The sequence below is a fragment of the Equus przewalskii genome, chromosome 7 (assembly GCF_037783145.1).
Source record: "Equus przewalskii isolate Varuska chromosome 7, EquPr2, whole genome shotgun sequence".
NCBI classification, from domain to species: Eukaryota; Metazoa; Chordata; class Mammalia; order Perissodactyla; family Equidae; genus Equus; species Equus przewalskii.
Genome location: NC_091837.1, coordinates 80,740,852 through 80,760,399, shown reverse-complemented (window position 1 = coordinate 80,760,399; position 19,548 = coordinate 80,740,852). Strand labels below are relative to the sequence as shown.

Below are 19,548 nucleotides of genomic sequence, written 5' to 3'. Positions count from 1 at the left end.
GTTCTCTACTTAGTACCCAGGGGATGCTACTGCTGCTGGTCCACGGACCAAACCTTGAGAACCACTGGGCTAATTAATTGCATGCTTGAGGCAGTACTTATTACCCTGTGGAATGTGAACCGACTGCATCAGAATCAGCTCGGAAAGCTTTAAAAGTACAAATTTCCATAGGGCTCAGGACTCTGGAATTGCAGCAAATATTCCATGTAAATCTTCTTGCTACAATTTGAGAACCCCTGGACTGTGGTTTTGACAATTTAAATAAGAGCTTTGGACAGGCCCAAGGTTCTCAAAGTGTGGACCCTGAATCAGCAGCATCAGCATCACCTGGAAACTTGCTAGAAATGCAAATATAGTCTTGTTTTAACCAGATCTCCAAGTGATTCTGGTGCATGTGATGTTAGAGCCACTGGCACAGGATAAGCTCATAGAAAGGGTTATCGCTCACTATTTCCCCTGCTTCTTCCCAGTTTTGTTTTGTTTTATTTTTCACTAAAGAACATGTTAGTTTATTCTTGTAGAGTTTCCTAAACTTCAAGGAGTTGATAGGCCAGGTGGGGAAGACGGCCTGGGAAAGAGTGCTGAGTTTGAAGGGGTCTTACCTACCATATCATGGGTTTTTAAATTTTTTTTTTTTTTAAAGATTTTATTATTTCCTTTTTCTCCCCAAAGCCCCCCGGTACATAGTTGTATATTCTTCGTGGTGGGTTCTTCTAGTTGTGGCATGTGGGACGCTGCCTCAGCGTGGTCTGATGAGCAGTGCCATGTCCGCGCCCAGGATTCGAACCAACGAAACACTGGGCTGCCTGCAGCGGAGTGCGCGAACTTAACCACTCGGCCACGGGGCCAGACCTTAAATTTTTTATTGTGATAAAATATACATAACATAAAATTTATCATTTTAACGATTTTTAAGTGTACAGTTCATTGGCACTAGGTACATTCAGGTAGTTGTGCCATCATCACCAGCATCCATCACCAGAGCTTTTTCAGCTCCCCAGACTGAAACTCAGCACCCGTTAAACACTAATTCTCCCTTCCCCAACCCCTTCCAGCCTCTGGTAACCACCATTCTCCTTTTGTCTCTGTGAATTGGACTATTCCAGATACTTCACATTAATGGAATCATATTGTACTCGTTCTCTTGTGTCTGGCTTATTTCGATTAGTATAATGTCTTCAAGGTTCATCCATGTTGTAGAGTGTGTCAGAATTTCCTTCCTTTTTGAGGCTGGATAATATCCCATTGTCTGTGTACATCACATTTTGTTTACCCCCTCATCTGTCCATGGGCATTTGGGTTGCTTCTGCCTTTTGACTACTGTGAATGATGCTGCTGTGAACACAAGTATGCAGATATCCATTCGAAGCTTCCTCCCAGTTTTCTCAGCTGAGTCCAGTGATGCTCTTCTGCTCACAGACACAGTCTCATCTTCTTCCTGAGCCAAATATGGTGGAGGCAGGAAGTGATTAACAATCTGACAGGTTTAGAATGAAGTCATGAGCTCAGGTGTGGGTTCTGGGGCCTAGTTATAGGTGCTAAGTTTTGCTATGGAGCCCAAGTCTTCCTACTGAAACTCCTTCTTCAGAGAATATTTCTTCCAGAAGAGCAGGAGCTGTGTCTATCTTACTTACTGCTGTGTTCCTGGCCCCCAAGACGCTGTCCAGTCAAGAGAGGAGCTCAGTGTAGATGCTGAATGAATGAACTATGGTTAGGGTTGGGGCCCCCCATTGGAGATTTCTGGGTCACAGAATCTCTCTCCCTCACCCGGGGTCCAAAACTAAGCTTTTATCTCCGCCCTTACTACCTACTCTGATAGGCAATCCGGCTGGTCTCAAAGCTGGTTCTCTCAGCTTGGAGCCCCCTGCTGTCCCGAGACCCAGCCTTTTCTTGTTCATGCAGACCTCTTCCCAGGTCCCAATGCCCAGCTGGGGTTCTCTATGGACATCCTCCTGGTAGACGCTCTTCGGACTTCAGAGTCCGTCTTCCCCACTTCCACCCTCTAACACTAGTGGAGTTCTTGCCTTGCCTTGTCTTTAGCCCCTTGGAGCAGTGTTTCACTGTTAACATGGGCTGAGACCCCACCTCCTCCATTCTGCTAAGCGTCAGGTCTGGAGCTCATGTCATACAGAAAGTTGGGAGGAAAACAAGACAGATCTTTGCTGGTTGACTTGAAGCTCTGTGGCCTTAAAGCAGGCAAGCCACAGCAGTCCAAGCATGACTTCTGGGCAGCAGAAGACAGCTGTGAAGTGTAAAGTCTTCTGGACTTAGAAGGTTCAGGGTTGGGGCCAGGTGTGGTAGAGTCCAGAAATGTGAAAGGTGTTTTTTTTTTTTTTGGAAGGTTAGCCCTGAGCTAACATCTGCTGCCAATCCTCCTCTTGTTGAGGAAGATTGGCCCTGAGCTAACATCCGTGCCCATCTTCCTCTACTTTATATGTGGGACGCCTGCCACAGCATGGCTTGCCAAGCGGTGCCATGTCTGCACCCGGGATCCGAACTGGAGAACTAGGGGCTGTTGAAGCCGAACGTGCGCACTTAACCGCTGCGCCCCCGGGCGGGCCCTGGAAGGTTTGTACTGCCCTAGGTTCACATCAGCCACTTAAGCTGCTGTCCTGGAGCCTACAAATGGGATAGGTGATTTACCTTCCAAAGACTGGTTTTTCACGTCCCTTGAATTTGTGCCTCAAGTTGTTTGGTGGGGAATTAAAAACCCCAATGGGACAATGAAAGACAAGTCCTGCCAGATCAAACTCACCATTTTATAAATCCTGAAGTATCCTCTTCACTCCATGCTCACCCAAACCACCTAGATGTTTCTATCTATAGCAAAAGCTTGATTCTGAGCTATAGGTTGAGGATGGCTATGGTCTCCTTGCATATTGAAGACTCTGCCAATTCAACCAGACTGGCTCCTGGAGAGTCATACTGGGAGGAGGAATCTGGGAGAAAATATTAAGTGCTGGGGTCTGTAATAAAGTCAGTGGAATGAGAAAACTTTAGAATCAAAACATTTGCCAGAATACTTCTCCTGGTACCCTAGAGGATTTCCTGTATGGGTATGCTGGACTAGTGCGTAATTTCTGAGTGTTTATCATTTTCATCTTTATAATATTTATTGAAAGCTACGGATTCATAGCACTGCACTGAAAACTCTTTAAATGATTGACATCTATAGCTAATATCTTTCATTGGCTATGCCATCTTCCACTTACATACTAAGCAAAAGCAGTGAAATCTGTGACTTTCAAATACCATTCAGTTGTCAGCAGCACAATGAAGTATTCAGAAGAATTAGATAGGCAATGCTTACTGGATATATTATTGCCTTTAACTTCTATATTGCCTAATATAAAACATTAAGGAAAATTACATTTTTGGAACCCATTTTGACACATACACACAGAGCTTGGAAGAGAGAAAAGAGACAAGTGCTATTTTAGGATCTGTGTTTTCAAAGAACAGCAGCTCTGTAAGTGACGAGAGCACGTAGAACCAGTTTTAGAATGAAGGGATGGGGGGGTGGGTTGGAGGAAAGGGCTGATACGGGTTTGGAAGGATGAATAAGACACAGTCTTCGCTCTTAATAAGCTTGCATTCTAGTGGAGTGGGTGAGACCAATATACCAAAATAGCAGTGACCATATTTTCCAAATTCACATTTGGGACACATGGTCTGAAAAGAATGGGTGCACTTTATGGGGACAACTGGACCAAACGTTTGAAATGTTAGCAGTTTTAGGACAAGCAGTTGCCATACTTAGAACAGAAGACAGAGTAAGAAAGCTCTCTAGGAGCCATGTGCAGTGCTACGCAGCTCCAGGGGAGGAAGGCTCAGGACGCCATGCTTTCCTTAACACTCCCAAGACGCAGCGAGCTCAGTGCCCACTTCCCTCTGTCTACCCTTCGCCAGGGGCTGGATTATGCTCTGGGCCAGGTACACACTTTCCTTCTGACCAGTCACACACATTTATGAACATGTCTGAGCTTGGGTCTTGAAGAAACTTCACTGTTTGGGTTCAAACACATGTGGGCCATCAGGCTGTAGGGTAAAGAGGCTCTGACACTTTGAGGTGGCCTCAGAAGCATAGGCTCGACCCTCATTTCAACCTCAGAAATGCAAATTTAGAACAGTGCTTTAATATAATATTGCATATGTATTGAAGAAGAACAGGAGGGGGAAGGGGGGGAGGAAGAAAAAAATCTGTAGGCCTGAAGGGAAATTGGTTATTTATATATTGCTAGTGGTACTAAAAATAGGGTTATTCTTGCAGAAAAGGACTCTGGCAATATGTAATGAGGTGTCAAATGCTTTCTACGCTTTGACCCAGTAGTTTCAATTTGGGGAGACTGTACCTCGAAATGGAAACGATTCTATACAAAACTCCCTGACAGCACTATTTATAAAACAAACGATGGGAAACAACCAATACTCAGTAACAGGACAACACTAATCAATAAAGTATTTTTAGCCACTAGATATTGTCAGAGTATACCAGTAAATGGAAATGTGTAAATGAAATACTTAGTGAAGAGAAGTAGAACATGAAATTACATGTACGTATTGATTACAGTTTCTTAAACTGATGTGTTTAGCAATATACATCCAAAGGGAATTTTTATGAAACAAATAGCCATTTCATGTTTATTAGGTTTTTCTGTAAATTGCTTGCATTAATATTTTTTTAAAAGGAAAGGGCGAGAAGGCAGGGGTACTGGTTGAACTACTGAGGTTTTCAACCTCACTGAGTTTCTTTCTGGTTTATGATATTGAGAGGCGTGCTGCAAGTAACTTGTTACTAACAGTTAAAGTAATAGTCCTTGGCGATTACAATATTTTAACAAGTTAGAGGTGATTCAGTGGCATCTGTACAGGAGTCACCGCCTCGTGTGTGTGTTCTGAGATGCTTTCTTTAGCAGAGACAGAAGGGACAGAGTCACCCGTCACTCCCCAGCCATATGTTGGCTCACAGTCCTGGAAGTGTGTGTCACACATGTGAATGTCAGCTGTCACGTGAGAGAGGTCGGAACTGATGAAGTGTCACGATGTGTATGACAGTCTTGTTCCCAATTATTAATACTGTGCCATCTGATCTCTTCAGTCTTAAAAAATAACAACATCTCCTCCTTCCTTCTTGTTTAAATGCCCTCAGTGGGGTCCCTCCTACTCTCCCTCTTGCCTACATCATGCTTGTTTGGCTAAGATTCCCAAAGGAGCCGTGGCCAGCTGTTCTCTGCAGCTCCTCTGTCTCAGGGACTGCCCAGTGACGAGATTCAGTAAGTGCTTTCCTTAAGCTCTCTGCAACATTGAATGCTGGGGACCACTCATCTCCTGGAAACTTTCCCCAGCTTCTGACTGTGCCCAACTCTCTGGCACCTGGGAGAACTGGTCCAGAGACCAGCAAGATAAGGGCTCCACAGAGGGGCTTCACCACCCACGGAATGCTGCCACTTCCGCATTCCCTTGGCCACACGGCCACCGCCATCACCAGGCTGACAACAGAAGAGGGAGCTGATCCCCACGGGGCTGGGCCACAGGCAGGTGGCGGCAGTTCGGGAGACTTCTGACACCGGAAGGATCCAATGGCAGGGAGCCTATGGAAGCAGTCAGCCTCAGCCACGTGTGTGCCTCCCACTTCCCTGCTCCCTCTTTCCACCAAGACGACGGGATTGAGAGCAGGGTCTCTGTGCACCTGACCTGTAGCCAGGTCCTTCTGAAGAAAGCGCTGGAATTTCCCCCTGGAATTGCTCAGCTTCTATCAGCTGAGTGTGATTGGGATGGAGAGGCTTCCACTAGTTTTTCTAGCAAATCTCCCCACTTCTGGAGAATTCCAAATGGCTGCCAGGAAGGGACAGAGCCAGGATGGCGGTGAGGTCAGAGGGGCAGCCCCCCCAACACCACAGAGGGCTCCAGGAGCCACCGGAGGGCAGCAGGTTCTCAGCTCACAGTCTGAAGACTGGAAGGGAGAAAGCAGCTGAGCCCAGGTGGATTCTCCCCAGCAACACCCCTGCATTGTGGTTCCACTCTGTGGTCAGAGGGTAGTCTCCGGCTGCCCTGGTTTAGTGGGATAACCTGGATTTGTGGGCAGGGAGCCCGGGAGGGGCCTGGCTGTCCTCCCTGAGGTCCTGTGGTTTATGCCCCATCACAGACCCTGGAGGGGTACCCACTCCCTGCCTGTGCCCAGCTCTACTGGAAGGCTCATCTTGGGGTGTAATAAGGCAGAGATTGGTCTCTGGGATTCCTGTCTTGACCCTTGACCCTCAGGAACAATGCTGACCAGATTTCCCCATGAAGCCCTGGTCTCTGAGGGCCTTAGAGCAGGACTTACCGCTGCTGGTGGCGACAAGGAACACCCAGGACAGGAAATGGAGAACAGAAGGAGTGAGGAGGGGAGGAGTGGGGGTCGAGAGTGACCACGCTGAGCTGATCCTGTAGCTGGGCTGGCCTCTGAGCTTGGCAGCTGCAGGCTGGACAGTCTTGAGGGAACAGCTGCCTTGGGACCCTGAGAAAGTACTAGAAAATCACTTCTCCTATGTTTAGACATTTAAGTTCAGGGACAGGCATCATGCAGAGCAGGCCAGCTGGCGAATGGCTTTTGACAGCTGAGGGGAGCCTGGCCTGGCTGCTCTGGGGTGGGTAGTCAGCCACGGGTGGGGCTTGTCCACAGCCTCGAGGACATTCTGGAGCCCTAATGCTCCCCGTCCCCTGTGCCAGGGTAGCGCCAGGCCTTGTGATGCCCATCAGCAAAGGCAGCTGGAGAATTCTCAGCTCTCAGGAAAGAGCCTGCGATGGACTGAGTGTCCGTGTCCCCCCCAAATTCATGTGTTGAAACCTAACCCCCAATAGGATGCTCTTAGGAGGTGGGGCCTTTGGGAGGCGCTTAGGTCAGGCAGGTGGAGCTCTCAGGACGGGATTAGTGTTCTTATAAAAGAGACCCCACAGAGAGCAACCTCACCCCTTCCTTCTGCCTTGTGAGGACATAGCAAGCCATCGGCAACCCGGCAGAGGGCCCTCAGCAGAACTGAGGCATGCTGGCACCCTCATCTCGGATCCAGCCTCCAGAAGGGTGAGCAGTAAGTTTCTGTTGTTTACAAGCCACTCAGTTTGTGGTACTTTGTTATAAAAGGACAAGAATAGATTAGGTCAGAGCCCATCTTGGGCCATCAGCCCATCCACGTGCCAAGCGCCCCCTACCACCTCCGCATTCTCCCCTTTCACTTTCTGGGGTTCCCCCACTCCGGACCCTCACTTCACTCTGACTTCACCTTTGGGGTGCTCTCTGTTCCTCTTCTTTCTCTTCCTTTCCTTGTCTCTTGGCTCTCTCTCCTTTCCTCCTCCCTGGTACTGGAAGCTCCTGGTTCTAATGAAACAAAGCAGAGTGCGTGTAGTGTAATGGTACCCAGCCCGGGGAATTGGGCAGAACAGACACCAACGCACCCCCCCACCCCAAATCCCACCCCCTACAGCTGCATTCAGGGGCAACTGCGGTGCAGACCAGCTGCTGCCCATCTGCTGTCACGCCCCTCCTTTCCAAATGACATCTCCCGATATCAAAGACACTGCCAGCTGTCAAAATAAGGGTTCATATTTTCATATCTAGGACAATGACTGCTGAAGAGAGATGATGCAAACACAGAAACAGAGGAAGGGGAGGCTGCCTCCCTCCACTTTCATCCTTTTTATCAAAGCAGGAACTGAAATGACCTCCACCGTCTTTAGAACAGCAACTGACAAGCACATCCTCCCAGTCATAAAGGCTTGCATCAGAGGAAACTGGAAAAAGGGATGAAAGAGCTTGATCTTGGAGGAGAAGGACACGGAGGATGCAGAGGGCTCGGGACAAAGGGACGGCCTCGCCTGGGAGTTCCCTCTTCCCTCTGCCCCCACATAACGACGTGTAATGAGCACAGAAGAAAGCAAAGTGAATTCCCAACAAAGAGAATGAGGAGGCCAAGGCAGGCCACCCACGGAGCCTGGGGGCCTGAGCAGGCTGATCTTTCTAGGCATTTATTGATGTTGTCCTCCCCTTCCTGAGGGACAACCCTCAGGGACACATCTCCCTGCTAAAACTCTAAAGAGCTGCTCACATCAAACTAAAGGCCCCAAATAGGGTTAGAAGTTAGGAAATTAGGATTCTAATTCTTGCCCTGTTACCCTGAACAAATCACTTAAATGTTCTCTGCCTCCGTTTCCCCAGTTATCAGATGGGGAACCCTAAAACCAGACTCGAGGGGTGTTTTGAGGATCAAATGAGATGACAGTAGGGAAGGCAGAGTGTGGCCCTCCAGGGGCCTCGGTGGGGGTGAGTGGTACCAGGGAGAGAAATGAGAACCCATTGGCAGCTTGCCCAAGTGACTGAGATTATTTTTAAATGTCTTGAATTTCACATGACATAATGATAGTCTGCAGTGTGTGTTCGCAGTGCCTGCCCCGTCCACAACTTCTGTGATGAAGCTGTCCAGCCCACAATCATGCAACAAGGTCAAAATCAGATCCGGGAGGAACCGTGCTCAGCTGCGAGGCTCTTATGGTCCCTCCACTACGCTAGAATGAGGAGGCCAATCCAAGTTGTCGCCAAGCAATGAAGGCCTTGGGACTTTGGTCTTTGGGGCCAATGGTAGCTATTGAGAGCTCGCCACTCCAAAGGGTGTGGTGATCCAAGCACACGGAGATCCAAAATCACTCATCTATAAGCCAAGAGATCCCAGAGCAGGAATTGATGGCCAGCCCCCAGAGGTTCTGCAGGAGCTGTAGCGTCACAAAAATCCCCAGCCTAGTAAGAAGGAGTGAGTCTCACTCGAACAAAGGCTGCAGGGAGTTTTGGTCACTCAATTAATCCCGAGACCTTAGAACAGGGCTGGAAAGCCAGGTAGCCTACCCCTTGATGTTGGCACCAGCTGAAAGGCGGCTCAACTCTCCCAGCAGGCTGAAGCTCCAGGAGTCAGATTCGACAACCAGAACTCACTGCAGCGCAAAGAAGGGAGGTCACATGGGGACCCCAAAATCCTCTCACCACTCAGGTGTTTAATCTAATAGTAGAAGTCCAACACAGAGGGGCTAGGATGGTGTCCATAGGGCTCAGAGCAGACTGGGGACAAATCGCAATGAGGATGCTGTCCCTGCCATCACTGGAATTTGTGGGTCCAGGAGCAAGCACTCTCTTTCTGCCCATGAAATTATTACACTTCTGTTCCACTGTCATATGGAATCTATATCGGATGTGGATACATTAACCATTTAGTAGGCACATTGCAGAATGGAGAGAAACATCTAGAAGGGATCTCACCATAACCAGGGGGAAACTGACTCTGTGAAGAGCAAGTGGTTTCTGAAATGGCCCTGCCCTACTGTTTCTGGGGCAATAAGATGTGCCTCTGGATGAGGTGAAAGGGTTTTAGGCTTTGTGTTTGACAGTTGGATCATATTAGGTGGGAACATATTTGAAACTATGTACTGGAAGACGCGTTATGGGGTCTCTGAGATCCATGCCTTCCCTAGGAGAAGCAAACTGTCCTCACTTTTAGCCATTATTGTATCACATGAGACAGCCTCCCCATAGCTGAATGGAACAGAAGTGATCTGATCCAAGGAGCAGCCAATCACAAGATGGTCACTGTTATGGGTTGAATTGTGTCTCTCAAAAAGATATGTTGAAGGGGCTGGCCCCGTGGCCGAGCGGTTAAGTTCGCGCGCTCCGCTGCAGGCGGCCCAGTGTTTCGTTGGTTCGAATCCTGGGCGCGGACATGACACTGCTCATCAAACCACGCTGAGGCAGCGTCCCACATGCCACAACTAGAAGGACCCACATCGAAGAATATACAACTATGTACCGGGGGGCTTTGGGGAGAAAAAGGAAAAAATAAAATCTTTAAAAAAAAAAAAAAAAAAAAAAAAGATATGTTGAAGTCCGAACTCCTGATACCTGTGAATGCGACCTTATTTGGAAATAGGGTCATTGCAAATGTAATCAAGTTAACAGGAGGTCTTTAGGGCAGGGCTTTAATCCAAAATGACTGGTGTCCTTATAAAACAAGGGAAATTTGCCACCAGAGACACACAGAGAGGGACATGTAAGGGGAGAAGGTCATGTGATGATGGAGGTAGAGATGGAAGTGCTGCAGGGGCCAAGCCAAGGAATGCCAAAGACGGCGGCAGCCCCAGATGCTGGCAAGAGGCAAGGAAGGACTCCCCACTGGTTTTGGAGGGAGCGTGGCCCTGCCGGTACCTTGATTTCAGACTTCTAGCCTCTAGAACTGTGAGACGATATATCTGTGTGGCTTTAAGCCACTCAGTCTATAATAATTTGTTCCAGCAGCCCTAGGAAACTGACACCGCCACCCGCCTAAGATGTGGCCTGATTCTAAAAGCTGAGGAGGGCTATTATGGGCTGCATCATGTCCCCTCAAATTCATATGTTGAATTCCTGACCCCTGGTACCTCAGAATGTGACCTTATTCGGAAATATAGCCATTACAGGTGTAATTACTCATCCAGATGAGATCATATTCGAGTAGGGTGAGTCCCTAATCCAATATGCCTGGTGTCTTTATAAAAAGGGGAAATTTGGACACAGAGACACAGGGAGAACGCTGTGTGAAGATGAACGCAGAGATTGGGGTGATGCATTTGCAAGTACAGGAACGCCAAAGGTTGCCAGCAAACCACCAGAAGCTGGGGGAGAAGCGTGAAACAGACAGCCATCAGAAGGAACCAACCCTGTTGCCATTTTGATCTTGGACTTCCAGCTTCCAGAACTGCAAGATAACAAATTTCTGTTGTTTAAGCCACCTCGTTTGTCGAACTTGGTTGCAGCAGCCCATGCAAACAAATGCAAGGGTCGATCCCTTCTCTCTCTTGGGAATTGGAGCTAAGAGACGATAAGAATGAGGCAGTTCGAAATGGAAGGGGACTCTGAGATGTGATGTGCAGAGGTCTGGAAAGGGCACGGTGGGCTCCCTCCCAGGAAGCTGGCTCTGTGGGTCGGTAGAGGAAGTTGGGCGAGGAAAGAGGAAACGCCAGCAGAGGGTGTCCAGAGAGAAGAAGGGACTTGCGGAAGAATGGGTCCTGCCAGCCAGCACGCAGAGCCCTCACAACCCCTGACAGTGTCCCACGCCGCATCTCACTCGGCATAAGATCCTTAAAATAAGCCCTGTTTTTTTTCTTTTTGGTAATTTAAGACTCGTACTGTAAGAAGAGCCCAACCAGAGTAGATAGCAATGGGCCCTACTGGTCCAGGAAATGATAACGTTCTATGTAGTCATGCTTTGGTCTCGTCATCAAAACATGAGTCCAGGTTTCTCAGGACATGAGAAACACCCTCGTGAATAAGATAACTGCCCTCCTTTGACACTCCTTATTCTTCTGATCACTAACAAGATTAAGGGCTGCTTTTATTGTGGTGACTGTGTGGAGAGTTTCCATATTTTCTAAGGTGAAAAGGGCAGGAGGTGGGGGGGGGGGCAAGCAAATGGATTGTCTTGTTTCCAGGGAAAGAAATGAAGGTGAGACAATGGCTGGGCCTCTCCAGCATCAAATGGAAAGGAAAAAAAGCCAGTTAGTCCTGGGGGACCTGGAGAATGAGGCAGTTTTGACAAGCGAGCTAATTCAAGGCTCTGCTAATTCCCCGGGGGGATCTGCTGTACACCTTTTCAGAGGCCTCCAGAGCATCCTAGAATGCGGGGAGTGACTCATTTCTGAGCCCTGGTCCCCAGATGGGCTGCCCTTTCTGCTCTCTTCACAGGCCCAAGAAACCGTTTCCAGTTGGAGATGGTTGCTAATTTGGAGATGGGAAGAGAGTGGGAGGCAGCCCATGGAGGGACTCTTCCATGGGGTTGCGGGGAGCACGGAAGTCCTAGCTACACCCCAGCTAGGCCTGGCTCTCTGAAGTTGGGTGTCCACAAGACAGGAGCCCCTGGAAGCTGCTGATCAGGGCTGATCTGATGAGGACGCACTTCCGAAGGGCTCCCTAGCAAGCCGGGTGGCCTACTCAGCACCTCGGGGGGCTGCAGGATGGACCTTTCCCAGCCCTGAGCAGGGACTGAGCTGCAGGTGGAAACGCTACACCACTGGCTCCTCACATTGCCATGCGAATGCCTTCTCCTTTGTCCGGCGGGTCCAGGCAACAGCCAGGAAGATGGCTGACAAGGCAGGGAGGTGCGGGAATAGTGGTTTAGTCACCTGGCCCTTAGTTACTGGGCGCCCGTAGTGGAGGGCACATCAGGGCCACTGTACCATTTTGTTTCCAGCTCACCTCAGCTCCACCTGCGTGAGGTGTGGAGGCCAAAGGGCAGGGGCTGTCAACCTGAGGGCTTTGGATGGGTTTCAGAGTCCACACCCTTTGGAAACGACAGGCGACACCTTGTGGCCATGTGCATTTTTCTAGGTAAAATCCATAGATTTTGTCCAGCATCTTGAAAAGATCTATGAGCCCAGAAGTGTTAAAACCACCGACACAGGGATCTCCCTGGTAGAAAAGGAAAGATGGTTGTAGTCCCAGAGTGATTCCTGTGTTTCCCACGAGCAGCCTGGAACACAGAGGAGAGAGTCCGGGTTTGGCATCAGGGTCACATCCCTGTCGCTGAGTAGTCTTGTGACCCTGGATGAGTTTCTCATCCTCTCTGAGGAAGGACAAAGGTGTTCACTAAATGTCTGAGATCCAAACCCTTCCCGGCGTGTGAAGCCTTCGGGGGCTTGGTGCCTCCCTTCTGTGCCCCCATCTCCTACCCATCCCCGAGTCCCAGCTTTCCTACGCTTGCAGCCTCTTCTCTGAATGTTCTCTGCACCTTCATGCTCAGACCCAAACCTGGCTCCATCCTGAAGACACTGCTGCTCCTGACCCTCTCAAGTGATGCCAGGTTTCCTCCGTGCACTCCCAGGACTTCCCCCTCCCTTCCCCCGCCACATTCCCCCCTCCCCTCCCCATGACTTTCCCCAGTGCACCTTTTCAGAGAAACAGAACCCACAGGGTATATGTAGATTTAGAGAAAGAGATTTATTATGAGGGATTGGCTCATGCAATGATGGAGGCTGAGAAGTCCCATGACCTGCCATCTGCAGGCTGGAGGCCCAGGAAAGCTAGTGGTATAGTTCCAGTCCAAACCTGAAGACCTGAGAACCAGGGGGGCCACTGGAGGCAAAAACCCCAACACTGGTTAAATCCAACTCTTTGACCTGTATGCCTGTGCCCCCTGGCTGTGCTTGCCTGAAGAAGGACAGTCATGCCCTCACCTTCCTATCCCCTTGTTGACTGAATTCACTTCAATCAGACTTTCGCTCTGCTACTACACGGAAACTGCGCCTGCCCAAGTCACCAATACCCCCCTCAGTGTCAGTCCTCAGGTCTCCCCTTATTGACTTCTCAGCACCATGGGATTAGTTGAGCGCACCCTCCTCCTTGAGACACGTTCTTCATTTGTCTTTACAGACACCACACTCTTCTGGATTTTTACCTACTTCCCAGGCTCTTCCTTTCCATCTCCTGACAGGTGTCTCCTCACTACTTTGGCCACTGGAGTGACTCAGGACTTAGTCTTCGGACCTCTTCTCTGGCTACATGTGCTAGCCTCCTGATAAATGCCAGCTATGTGGTGACGATTCCCCAGTAGATCTCTCCAGCCTGGATTACTCCCTGAGTGCCAGGCTCCTATATCCAACTAGCTAGCCCACATCTCTGCATGGATTTCTAGTAGGCGTCTCAAACCTACCCTTTCCAGAGTTTTCCCTGTTTCACTAAACCCACTAACTTTCTGAGAAAATTATTGTCAGAGGAACCATGAAGTCACCCTAAAACGCCTTTGACTCTGAGACTTAAAACAACCCTTTGGGTTCCATGAACTGGAAGAAAGCTCCCAGAACTGGACAGTGCAAAGGAGAAAGGCTTACTCCACAAGGAACATTTCAGGTGTTGTCAGGGAAGATCATGAAAAAGGAGAAACTCCTCTGAAGGGAATGCAGGAACCATAGAGAAAATGGACAAGGGGTGCCTGCCCTTCAGAGATGAGAGCAGAACCTCATCAGGGAGCTGTGCCCTTGCCAGAGCAGGGGACCCTCATAAAGCCTGTCTCATAAGGAGGAGTCACTTCTGTGGACCAGGGACTACTGAGCCCTTCCTTTCCTCAATGGGAATTTTGTTGTTTCTACTTCACCACTGTATGTTGGGTGTTGGGGTCAGGGGCAGACAACTTGTTCCTTTAGTTCATTGGCCACTAGAACATTGGAATGATACCCACCGAGGGGGAAGAATGTGCTTGACGTGGAGATCCTGGGTGTAACTTTGAGTTGTCTCCCAAGACAAGGATGAGTGTGTCTGTGTGTGGGAAGAAGAGTGAGATGGTTAGGTGACCAAAGGGGTCTACTATGGCAGAGACAATGCAATTTCCTTTCCTTCTGGGCACACAGGAAGAGGAAGTTTCCCAGTTTCCTTTGTAGTGGGTGGGGCTGTATTACAAGTTTAGGTTGAAGTAACATAGGCAAAGACTGATCCATAAAAAGTTACCCTTTTATCCCCTCCCATGGTGACCTTGGAGGCCACATGTCCAGGATGTCAGTGTCACAGGATGGATGCAGCCTAGGTCCCTAAATGACTACATGACGCAGAGCGATTGTCCCTCCCACCCTTCCCCCATCTCCACCTCAGGCCACATTGGACTTGAAGTAAATGAGCAATACTTTCCTTGTATCAAGGTCACCAAGATTTCAGGGCTGTGTGTTAGAGTAGTGAGCCTGCCCTGACTTGTACCGTAGGTGCTCAATCATTATGGTGATTGAATGTTCTAATTTCAGAGCCCAAGCGTTTAACTGCTATACTCTCTTGATTAGTTTCTGTATGTTCTTTCCCCCTTTCTTCACAGAATAAAATTCTTTCCCGATTTTAAAAGTAGTATGTGCTCAGAACTCAAAAACAATAACAACACAAACAACCTGGTTAAAAAATGGGCACAGGACTTGAATAACATTTCTCCAAAGAAGATGTACAAATGGCCAACAAGCACTTGAAAAGATACTCTCACCATCATTTGTCATTGGGGAAATGCAAATCAAAACCACAGTGAGATACCACCTCACAAAACCACAATGAGATCACACCCATTAGGAAGGTTACTATCAAAAAACCAGAAAGTATGAGGTGTCAGCGAGGATGTGAAGAAATTGGAACACTTGTGCATTGCTGGTGGGAATGTAAAATGATGCAGATGATGTGGAAAAGAGCATGGCAGTTACTCAAGAAAATTAAAAATAGAATTACCATATGATCCAGTTCTGGATACACACCCCAAAGAACTGAAAGCAGAGTCTCTAAGAGACATCTGTACAGCCATGTTCACAGCAGCATTATCCACGATAGCCAAAAGGTGGAAGCAACCCAAGTGTCCATCAGTGGATGCAGGGATAAACAGAATGTGGTATATCCATACAATGGCATATTATTCAGGCTGAAAAGGGAAGGAAATTCTGACACATGCTACAATATGGATGAAGCTTGAAGACACTATGCTAAGAGAAATAAGCCTGTCACAAAAAGACAAGTGGTATATGATTCCATTTACATGAGCTCCCCCGAGTAGTCAAATTCATAGAGACAGAAAGTGGAACGATGGTTGCCAGGGACCGGGGAGGGGGGGAATGGGGAGTTGTTGTTTAGCGGGTACAGAGTTTCAGTTTTGCAAGATGAAAAGAGCTCTGGAGCCTGGTTACAAAACAACGTGAATGTCCTTAACACCACTGACCCATAGGTACACTTAATAAATGGTTACGATGATAAATTTCATGTTATGTGTATTTTACCAGAAATATTTTTTTAATTTTTAAAAAGTTTTCATGTGCTCATTTTTAAGGCATGACAAAGTATAAAGGAAGTGTTAAAAACACCTTCCTCTATCACTCTAATGGAGATTCCACTGTTGAGAGTCTTTTTATGTAGCTAAAGTGGAGCTATTTTATAAAACATGCATTCAACAGTGTAAAGCAAAAGCCAGGTCTTGGTGGAGAAAGCAATCCCGCGACAGAGGGTGAGAATTAGCCCACTTTTCGCTTCCAGGCAGACTGGAACGACTCCAGTATTTCTAAGTCTTCACGCTTGAATTTGGGGAATATTGTCTTTGTAACAAGAAGTGCAGATGCCTCAGGCACAGGCTGGCGTCTGGACAACTGTAATTGGTTTTGTGGGTTTTTTTTTTTTTTTGAGGAAGATTAGCCCTGAGCTAACATCTGCTGCCAATCCTCCTCTTTTCGCTGAGGAAGACTGGCCCTGTGCTAACACCCGTGCCCATCTTCCTCTACTTTATATGTGGGATGCCGACCACAGCATGGCTTGCCAAGTGGTGCCATGTCCACACCCGGGATCTGTGCCGGCAAACCCTGGGCCGCCAAAGCAGAACGAGTGAACTTAACCACTGGACCACCGGGCCGGCCCCTGTAATTAGTTTTTGATTCAGGACCGTACAAATTGATACCTGGGCATTTCTCCCTTTCATTCACGCACATATTCATCCATTGAATAAATAATTGTTGACCATCTACACATGCTTGACACTGCGCTAAGGGTTCAAGAGGCAGCAGTGACTAGGAGAGGACGCTGACCCTCTAGTTGGGGAGAGAAGCACTAAACAAGTAAACAAACAGAGAAATTGCAAACTGTGAAGCGCTCTGAAGGAAAGGAAGAGTATAATGCTATCGAAAGGAAGGGGAGAGGAGGTGACATTCAAGCTGAGACCTGGAGATGAGAATGAGCTCCCACGGAAAGTGCTGGAGACACAAAAGAACCTTAGGTCATTTATACAAACCGACAAAAGGAATCCATAGTGATGGACTCAGAAGAGTGGTTACCTGTGGGGAGGGTACCGACTGGGGAGGCATGAGGGAGCCTTCCGGCATGCTGGAAATATTCTGCATCTTGATCTGGCTGAATATATATACAAAAAATTATGTAGAAATTCATTGAGCTGCACACTTTAAGGTTTGTGCACATTACTATGTGAACATTATATCTTAATAAACATAAAACATCCCTTCCCAAAAAAGAAAAGAAAGGGCAAGGGGGCCTTTCCAGGTGGAGGGAACGACAAACACGAAGGCCTGTCCGTGGGACAGGCTCCCGGTGAAGAACACAGAGACCTCAGGTGGAGGACGGGGTTGGGGGGTGGGGGTAGGAGGGGGTGGGATTGGGACGAGGTTGACCTGCACCAATTTAACAGTGGTTATCCCTGGGGAGAGAATTAAGTTTGGGGCTCTGGAACAGGGATTTTACCTGCTTACTCTTTTCAAAAATATTTTGGTTTTGACCATGTCGTCACGTTTTACATGTGTCATTTCAAAAATAAATAAATGAGGCCATTCTTTTGCTTTCAGAGTGTTGCTTTCCGCCTTTCCAGCTGCTTGCTCTAAGGAAGTTAATGGTTTTGCAGGTCCTTTTCTAGTCTCAAGGGGGAAAAAATCCATGGGGTGTGAAGCCCTCATAACCTCTTCTCATCAGGGCTGTGGTTCCAGAAAGTCCACCCAGAGGGCACTCACTTCTTGACTCCAGGAAGAACAGAAGGGAACCACGGGGGCGACAGTTCCTCGCTTCATTCCTTCATTTGACATTTACCCAGTCATAACATATCATCTACAAGGCCCTGCTAGTTTTGCAGGGATTTCCAGGTCCAAATCTCTCTTCTCACTTCAGGATGGAACTAAATGCTGAGAATCCAAGCCTGAGGCAGATGGGATTGGGATCCAGCGGGAAAGCCGGAAGGGAGGAGACGATCCAAAGGGAAAGTTTTCCTGGCCTTCTGGGCTGCCTGCCAGCCTGGGCTGAAGCACCCATTCCAATTGAGGCGTTGGGGAATCAGGTGAAGGCAACAGAGGAGCTCTTTCCAGACCACCAGTCCTCGGGCAGCCCTGTCTTGAGCCTCTTGGAAGGGACCCTTTCCCACCTTCCTCCACTCGCACTCGGGCAGCGGGTGGGGCTGGGGCCTCCCTCTCCCTGTCCCGCTCTGCAGGGTCGCGGCCCCCGGACGCGCGGCGCAGGCAGCTGTGGACACAGCCGGAGCCGGGATGGAGAAGCGCGGCCTCTGCGGTGGCGTCTGGCCAGTCGACTCCGTGTGCGCTGGCGGCGGGGCTGGGTCCTCCTCTTTGGGGCCCTGTGGCTTCGGAGAGGGACAATCCTGGGTGGTTCCCGGCCGTCGCACGCATCTTTCAGGACATTTAGCACCCTCAGCCCTGGCATTAAAACACCCCTAGGGTGCGGCGCGCCGGGGGTGGGATCCTGTGGGCGCCTCTTTTGTTCCTAAAAGCGGCTTGGAGAAGTGAAGAGGGGTGTCCACGTGGCCCGGGGACCGAGGCCGCGGGGGTAGCTGGGACGGCCCCTCTCCTCCCCCGGGATCCAGCCGCCCCGCCGCTCCTCGCCAGCCCCGGACCGGTCCGTCCGCCAGCCGGGCAGCTCTCGGGGCGGGGCGCCCGCGGACAGCTCGCTGCCAACCGGGCGGCGGCGGGCGCAACCCCGCGACCGCCGCCCCTGGCGCGGGTGAGCGGCGGTCGGGCTCGGGGCTGGGGGCTCAGGGCCGGGGCTGGGGTCCGGGCTGTGGACCCGCCGGTCACCTGGCTTGGCCGAGTGTCCCGGGAAGTCTTCTCCGAGGCCCAGAGTTTGGCATCGGGGAAGGGAGCGGCCCCCGAGGGACCTCCTTGGAGGATGTGGACGCGATCCCACCCAGCGCGGGCGGGGTGCCCCAGGCCGCCCCCTCCACCGCCTCCTCCAGTTCCTGCCCAACAAACCTGGCGTGATGCCCCGGTGTCAGGGGAGGTTCCACGTGAGGGTCTCCTCCCAGCGGAGCATTGAGGGCTCGACCCCAGCACATTTTTGTTGAACGGATATTTTCAAAAATATATATTTGGGGAGGGGGCGTTGGAGGGCGAACTCGTCCGCAGTGGAGGCTGAGATGACTGCGTCAGAATCCGGGAGGGCGGGAGGCCGGGCCTTTCCTCACAGTCCTCTTGTATCAATCCCTTCCCGTCATCCAAAAAAGGCCCGATTTCTAGGGACGACAAACTGCTCGATTGCATTCTGGAAACTGAGGTGAGAATTGTCAAATTATCAAAACAGATTCAATGGGTGGCCTCATTCCCCTCGCAGTCACATTAGTGCTCCCATATAGCAAGGTTCTGGGTACAAAACCGTATTGTAACACTACTGATTTTCTTTGTAATTCTACGCATGTGATTTGCACCTAAAAACGTCACTCTGAGAAGGGGCTGTGGCTTCCTGAGGCCACAAAGGGGTGAAGACCTCGGTTTTCACACTGAACAGGCAGATTTAAGGGTGCACTGAGTTTGAGGGCACAACTAAAAGGAAAATACTAACGCTCTCAACTGGTACAACTGAGGAAATAGGCATGTCTAACATTATTCGTCACTCAATTATAATTCCTACTTATGTTTCTAATCCTCAACACCTAGATTGCCGACGGCATTAGGAGACCTGGATTCTCTTGGCTCTGTCTGTTCTCTTTAATCCTGGTGACACCTGGGCCCATCCCTTCCCATCTCTGGGCCTCATTTTCCTCATGTAGTTTGAAC

General features: G+C 49.4%; 1 long non-coding RNA gene across 1 annotated transcript; it reads right to left on the bottom strand.

Moving 5' to 3' along the window:
* Window positions 1-845: 845 nt before the first annotated feature.
* LOC103567327 (uncharacterized) lies at window positions 846-14,349 on the bottom strand. Its single transcript, XR_011542816.1, has 3 exons — window positions 14,226-14,349; window positions 6,326-7,357; window positions 846-1,438 (listed from the first exon to the last, which is right to left on the bottom strand). It is a non-coding gene; the product is annotated as an uncharacterized lncRNA (long non-coding RNA).
* Window positions 14,350-19,548: the final 5,199 nt, after the last annotated feature.